The sequence below is a fragment of the Mustela lutreola genome, chromosome 1, assembly GCF_030435805.1.
Source record: "Mustela lutreola isolate mMusLut2 chromosome 1, mMusLut2.pri, whole genome shotgun sequence".
NCBI classification, from domain to species: Eukaryota; Metazoa; Chordata; class Mammalia; order Carnivora; family Mustelidae; genus Mustela; species Mustela lutreola.
The window spans coordinates 112,205,432-112,213,205 of record NC_081290.1 but is presented as its reverse complement, the minus strand read 5'-3'; the positions used below and the strand labels follow the sequence as shown (position 1 = coordinate 112,213,205).

Here is a 7,774-nt window from a genome sequence, read left to right as displayed (position 1 = left end):
TGCTTTCACGGCTCAAAATCAAACACATTATTTTTTTAAATGTGTTTTACAAATTCTGTGGCTTAAGCAGAGGTCTCCTCTGCTTAACCCCTCAAGGTCTCCTTGCTTCACACTTGCGATCTTCAGCCAATGGTTTCATCTCATCTTGGAAGCTGTCATCTGTCCTTTGTCCACTCCCATAGGCTTTAACTCATGACTCGTCTTTGAGGACAATAATTAATCTACAACTTAAAAATTAATCACTTTAAACCTCAAACTGAAGCATTAATTTATTCCAGACATTGGAGATGACATGACTATGACGGACGTTTAGGAAGTTGATCTGTTAAAAAAGATACATAAAATTCAACATTAGGAACTGCACTTATTTGTATCAGGTATGACTATAGGCAGTGTTCTATTTAAGGCCTAAATTATTCACTTAAAAACAGGTAAACAGAATACAGTTAAAACTTTCAGATTCTAGTATAACAATTCCTCTATTATCATTATGTATTATCAACTATGTGCATATCATGTATTTTTTTTTAAAGATTTTATTTATTTATTTAACAGACAGAGATCACAAGTAGACAGAGAGGTAGGCAGAGATTGAGGAGGGGAAGCAGGCTCCCTGCTGAGCAGAAAGCCGGATGTGGGGCTCGATCCCAGGACCCTGGAATCATGACCTGAGCTGAAGGCAAAGGCTTTAACCCACTTAGCCACCCAGGCACCCCATATCATGTATTCTTTAAAGAAATCATGCAACTTCTCTGCCCCCTTTTAAGTTGTAGTAAAGACTTCAACATTGAATTTTAACAGATGATACATTAAAGTGATTAAAAATTTTGTTTTTAATGCAATGAAAACCTGGGTTTTAGAATAACATCTTTACTAATTACTTCTTTTATAATCTTGAGTAAATAAAAATTTCTCTATTTTTTTCATTTCCTCACTTTTAAATTCAGGAACCAGGACCATCATCACAGGGTTGGTTAAGGATTAAATACAATAATGAGAGCAGAGGTCCTGGTGCAGAGTAATGACTCAATGAGTGGTAGTTACTATCACTGTAATTATTTTTGCTATCTCTACAGAGTTTTTCTGGGTAGGAAAATGAAAGAAAAGCAAACAACACCAACATAATGTCAGCTGTATTTGAAAATGTATTGAACTAAAGTCAAAAGACATGAGTGCTAGTTTTGACGCCAGCAAGAATTTACAGGTTCATTTAATGACTCTAAAAAATCAATCAATCAAAGTGAGTTTTTATTTTGTTTCCTCGTTTGTAAAATGGACTGATGCTTGAGTCCTCAGTTCAATTAGTTGTGAGGATAGTCAGGTAATGTGTGTGATGAAAATATCAACATCCATCATATTTCATCTCAAGTAGAAAAACTACTGGAAATGATATGAAACCAGTTATTTTTTAAGATTATAGTGTACAGACACAGAAGGACATAATATAACCACATATAAAGTTTTAAATAATCATAATAAAATTATGTGAGCACTCAACCCCCAAAATAGAACGTTACTCCTGCAGCTTCCTGTGTCCCCATCTCCACTCTGCAGGCTTATAGCTGGAGGACGAGGTAGCACAATTTTGATTTAATGCTTAGCATCATTTTGTGTATGTATTTATTGCCATAAATAATATATTTTTTAAATGTGTAGAAATGATATCACCCTATGAGCAATCTTCAGTGACTTAAAAAATGACTTTATTATGATATAATTTCCATACTATGAAATTCATCTATTTAAATTATACAATTCAATGATTTTTAGTGGGGTTGGAATTGTGCAACCATGAACACAATCTAATTTTACAACATTTTAATTACTCCCCCAAGAAACCTGTACCCACAAGCAGGAACTCCTTGTACCTCCTCAGAGCCCCCAGCCCTATGCAGTCACTAGTCCACATTCTGTGTGACTTGCTTTTTACCCATCATTGTGGTTGCGAAATCTATACATTTTCATGCAAATAACATTACTTTATAGTTATTGCTGATTTTCTTTTTGTTTGCCTCATCTTTCAGCCACTGGGAGCAGCATATTTAAATCTCTTCTTATAATGGTTGATTTTTTAATTTTGGAAGCCGTGTTATTAAAAACATACACATTTAGAATTATAGTCCTACTGATTTGAAAGTTTTATTTTCATATAGTGATCAATATCTCCTGAAGCATTTTTTACCTTAAACTCTCTTTTATTTGATATTAATAGAGCTATATCAACTTCTTTCTGACTAGTGTTTGCATATATATATATATATATATATATATATATATATATACATCTTTTTCTGTACTTTTACTTAATGACCTTGGTGTGTTTCTTATGAAGAACATATTGGCTGGTATTTATTAGATTTTGAAAAAGATATTTTTCTCTTTTAAAGAATATCATAATAGAGGTTTAATCAATATATTGGTGTATAAATATGACTGTGTGTTGATTTACATATATTTATCTTTGGTTTTCTACTCAGGCCTATGTTAGCTTAAGTGGTCACTAGACAACATGATAAAAGGGCCTTATTCATTTGGGTGTTCTTTATTCTTTACTCTTGGAGGTTGATGTAGTAGCCTTTGCTGAGAAAACTTTTATATTTCAGCAAAGCAGGTATCTAATCACCGGAGACTTAATGGTATTAATTTAGTTAATTCACTTCCCAATTTAATCTCAAAATGGAAGTCCTGAATAGAAATGTTTCACAAACTTGAAGCAACACAATTTCTAGTGCTTTCCTGTAACTCCTGGAACAGTATAATCAAACAAATTTAAGCTGTCTTAGCAACATTTAGAGGCAAAATGTGTGAGCGCTAGAAGCCAAGTATATGTATTAATAATACAAACTCTTATGTTTGACTATAAATACTAATTTAAGTTTCTGTTTACAGACTTCTGAGTAAAATTCAGTTTGTGTAAACAAAAATGGAAGTTTCAGAAAGCAAGCTGGAATATACATTCTTCAATAGATTTAATTAAGAATCATTTTCCAAGGAATTTGAATCCAAATTTTTCACTGAAGAACAATTAGTACAGGTAAAAAAGTATTCTGGAGCAAGACAGATCTGGGTTAGAGCCTGGAGGGACCCTTTGTGGCTTTTTGAGCATTGCTGCCTTCTTTTTCAAGTCTGTAAAATGGGGACTGTAACGACACTTACTAGTTTTGTATTTTTATTTTTGAAAATTTATTCTTTAATTATTGCTTTGTTAATACATTTATTGAATATTAACTGTGCCACTAAATGCTTATCTTGAGTTACTGGATTCAATCTCATACAAATTTGTGTGTATGTAGCATTACTATTGCTGTGATCCAGATCAAGAAACAGCAGGACAGGAACCCTAATCTCTCTCATTTCTTCAGTGTTATGCAGTGTTATCTCATAATATGAGATTATATTCTGGCTCCCAGAAACTCTTCAAATAACTTTTCTTTGCCTGCTAATGATAGACATTTCCTAAAATCCCAGCCCTTAATCCTTTCACTTCTGTCTTGTGATCTCATCTACATCAATGTCTTCAGGTTCATCTTTATTGATTATTAAATTTCGATCTCTGGTCTTGAGGGCCCTCCTTGTAATTAGGTTTAATTTTATTTTCAAATACCTACTGAATAGAATCATCTTAATGTCTTCAGACTTCAAATTCATTATATCAGAACCTAAACTACTTATCTTTCCTTATAAATGACTCCTTCTTCTGGTTAGGATACTGTTATTTTCCAAACAACTTGAATTTGAAGCCTAAGAAATGTTTTTTACTTGTTCTTCTTTAAGGCTAATATTCAGCCAGTTGTGAACCCTCCTTTATAGCTGCCCCATTGCATTTCCTACTTCTCCTCCACTTTTTAGTCCTATCTGTTTGGGCTCATAACATCATTACCTAGGGTATCCTCGGCAGCTCTTGACTGATTTCCCTTACCTGCTGGCCTCTATAGAAAACTTCCAGATGGATTTTCCTAAAGTCAATCTCTAATCATTCAGATAAAATTACAAAACAACAAAAGCAATCTACTAGAACTATCAAGTTCTGTTACTTGCTAACTTTAGATCAATATTTTAAGAGGCCTCTTCTTAATGGTCAAGATCATTCATAATTCCATGCAGGCTACTCTCCCTTTCAGGCTAGTCTTCCATAAGTTTCTTTTTCTTTCTTTCTTCCTTTCTTTTTTTGTTTTTTTAAAGATTTTATTTATTTATTTGAGAGAGAGACAGTGAGAGAGAACATGAGCGAGGAGAAGGTCAGAGAGAGAAGCAGACTCCCCGTGGAGCTGGGAGCCCGATGCGGGACTCGATCCCAGGACTTGATCCCGGGACTCGATCCCAGGATTCCAGGATCATGATCTGAGCCGAAGGCAGTCATCCAACCAACTGAGCCACCCAGGCGTCCCTTTTTTTTTTTTTTCTTTTTTTTAAAAAGTAGACTACTCTGTTGGTAAGCTGAACTATTCTTATTTCTTAAACATACCTTGTTCTTTTAAAAATGTCACATGATTTTGAATTCTACTCCCTGTCTCGATGCCTTTCTCCATGACCTAGTCCGACTGAAGTACAGTATCTGACACCATTATCTCCTTTCTAACATGTCCTTTATGAAATATAATACAGTCTACTTAATTTGTTTTGTGTGGACATGTCTTATCTGGTATCAATGGTGTTAAGTGATGATGGAGAAAAGAACACTTAATGAGAACTCCCATGGAACAGGCATCGTATCTTCTTGAGAGTATGGGTGGTAGCATTAATTTCATTTACAGATAAAGAGGACCAGAATGTCTAATAGCCACTGGTATTCTGAATTCCACTTTGACAAAATTCTGGTAAATTCTGGTAAATCTCCCAAGTTTCCATATACCAAAAGCAAAATCTTAGGTCTTGACATGACACTTGTTTCTTATCTGTCTTTTTACCACAGAGACATTTGCAGTGGTGAGATTGATCTGTCACTGAAAATTTACCTATTAGACTTTGTTTTAATTTTTCTCAGTACTACTAAGGAGTCAACTTCTTGCCCTTACATATAACAGCTCTAAATTCAATGAGGAAGATATTTACAGTTCTGTAAATATCACTTTGGCATTTTACATTTTATATGAGAGAGATTTTTACATTGCAGTTCATAGCACAGTTTGAGGTTTCTAAATGCCAGCTAGAGACATTGAAAGCACCAAGTTTTAAATTCAACATTGAGAAATGTGCAGAACTTTTGGGGGTTGCTATGAAGAGTGAAAATGGTATTTGATGAGAAAACACAGAACTCTGACTTATTTATGTATTGGTTCACAGGAGAAAGGATAGGATAACATCTGAATAAGATGAGGTTTGGCTCTGCACTTCCTTTATATTCTATTTACATGATCACCTGAAGCATTAGACAATGGGTAGGAATCAAAATAGAAACTCCTGGGAAATATCAATTTCTATAAATCTTGGTAAATTGTGTAGAACAGAGGTATTCATTGCAGATGTGAACATGTTGAAAGTACATCATATCAGTCTATTTCATAATCTAGAAAAAACAACAAATTTGGAAAAAATAAGTTTTTGCAACAAACATTTAGATGTTTAGCATGGCTTACGATTTTCCTCAAATTATGATCACAATATAATCAGTTTGTTGACATGGTAGTGACAAATACATTATACAAATGGCTTTTGTCTATCACATACAGATCATTTCTATGCTATTTTTGGAAGTTAAATGGCAATAGTTATGGCAGGCTTAAGCAGGCATGGGCTGCTGGTGCTGGCATGGAGATGCTGATAAAGTCTCATCGCAGTAGAAGGTTTATTTTTCCTATTACTATTGAGGAAAAGTTAAATGATTTACTTTTAACTGTAATGGTTTCCCCAGCTAATCTTCATTGTTTTCCCTAAACAATGTAATATATGGTCTAAAACCACAAAATAAAACTAGAAATTCTGTTTAGCTGGCTGTGACTGACATTTGCCTTTTCTCAGAAAGCAGCCTTGACTAGAGCTAACTGAAAGAAATTTTTGGTGAGCACTCTGACCTAGAATAAATATATGTCAGTAAGTTAATAATTTTGTATTTTATAATTGGCTCTAAGAAAAAACAGCCAGGATGATATTTGTGTTCTTGACACACATATGAAATTTTTTTCTTAAAGTTTGCCCTCGAGAAAACAGAAAGTCACTAATCATGTGGAATTTGAATGAGATGATTTATCACAGTATTCACATATGGGGCAAATTGGTTTTAAAACAAGAAAATCTCACAGAAAGTCAAAGACCTTTTTTGAGTCAATTAGGAGGTGTGTTGACAAGCTTTAGCAAGGAAATTTCTGTCATTGGTTCTCTTCCCACTCTTGAGTTTGTTCCTGGGTTATTCCATTGTTAACCATGGCTTTGACTACATACTGATATTCTTAAAATTCCAATCAAGATTTTAAATCATGCTCGGGCGCCTGGGTGGCTCAGTGGGTTAAGCCGCTGCCTTCGGCTCAGGTCATGATCTCAGGGTCCTGGGATCGAGTCCCACATCGGGCTCTCTGCTCAGCGGGGAGCTTGCTTCTTCCTCTCACTCTCTGCCTGCCTCTCTGCCTACCTGTGATCTCTCTCTGTCAAATAAATAAATAAAAAACTTTAAAAAAAAAAAAAGATTTTAAATCATGCTCTATCTTCAGCTCCAAACTGCCATATCTAATTACTTTACTATATTACTTATCTACTGTTTGTAACATATTACATCCAAACTTAACAGCATAGAACGGCAGATATATTTTACCTCATATTTTCTGTAGGTCAGGAATCTGGGCCCAGCATTGCTGGGTCTTGTGGTCCAGGGTGTCTCACAGGGTTGCGATCCAGGTGTAAGCCTTGGCGATGGTCTCATCTAAAGGAGGAGGATTTGTTTGCAAGAGTGCTGTCATGGTTATTTGTATGGTTCACTTCCTTGCAAGCTGTTGGTTTGAGGCCTCTCTCAGTTTCTTGCCCCATAAGCCTCTCCACTGGGCAGCTCACTATTTGGCAGCTGGCTTCCCTCAGAGTGGAGGAGTGAAAGGAGGGCGGGCAAGAAGCCAGGCATTTCTAATCTTAGAAATGTCAACTCGTCACTTTTGCCATATTCTCTTCATTAGAAGTGAGTCATTTGGTCCAGTTCCCCTCCAGTGAGGGGATTGCTGAAGGCCCTGAAAATACCAGGAAGTGAAGCCCTGGGCCGTTTCAGAGGTAGCTTACCATATGTACCAACTGAAAACTTTCCTCCAGTGTTTCCAAGGCACTTGAAACTCAGTCCATGCAGAACTAACTCCACTGACATTGCACCCAAACCTGCTTCCCCTTGTGTGATCTCTCTTGAATAAGGATAAGATACTGTCATTTATGCAGTTTCTGTGTGTGTGCGTGTGTGTGTGTGTTTTCAATGCATGTTTATGCAAGTTTTTTAAAAATTATTATTACTATTAATATTCTCTGAAGGACTAGTCTATGTAAGCTTATATACTAGTCGTTATTGAGAGATCCTAGAGCCAGAATGCATCGGGATGAGAACATTGTCTGGGTGTGTAATTCCAAGGGACTTCATGTTTGATAAATTTTTACCTGAAAGACAAAATATGTCTACTTGTTTTCCATCTGGACTGTCCTTTTTTTACAAATGTATGGCACGATGATATCTGGTCTCCTTGCTGATGTTTTTTTCACTCTCATGTCAGACACAAGTTGACTGTCCTCACATTTATTGCTCTGCTGTCCTTCCACTTGTTGAGGTTGTAGAGAACTTGTCTGTCCAGCACACTGCTGTGGAATTTCAGCA

The 7,774-nt window shown here is 35.7% G+C and overlaps 1 long non-coding RNA gene across 1 annotated transcript; it reads right to left on the bottom strand.

Moving 5' to 3' along the window:
- Window positions 1–251: 251 nt before the first annotated feature.
- Window positions 252–6,994, bottom strand: LOC131819656 (uncharacterized). Its single transcript, XR_009349273.1, has 2 exons — window positions 6,746–6,994; window positions 252–322 (listed from the first exon to the last, which is right to left on the bottom strand). It is a non-coding gene; the product is annotated as an uncharacterized LOC131819656 (long non-coding RNA).
- Window positions 6,995–7,774: the final 780 nt, after the last annotated feature.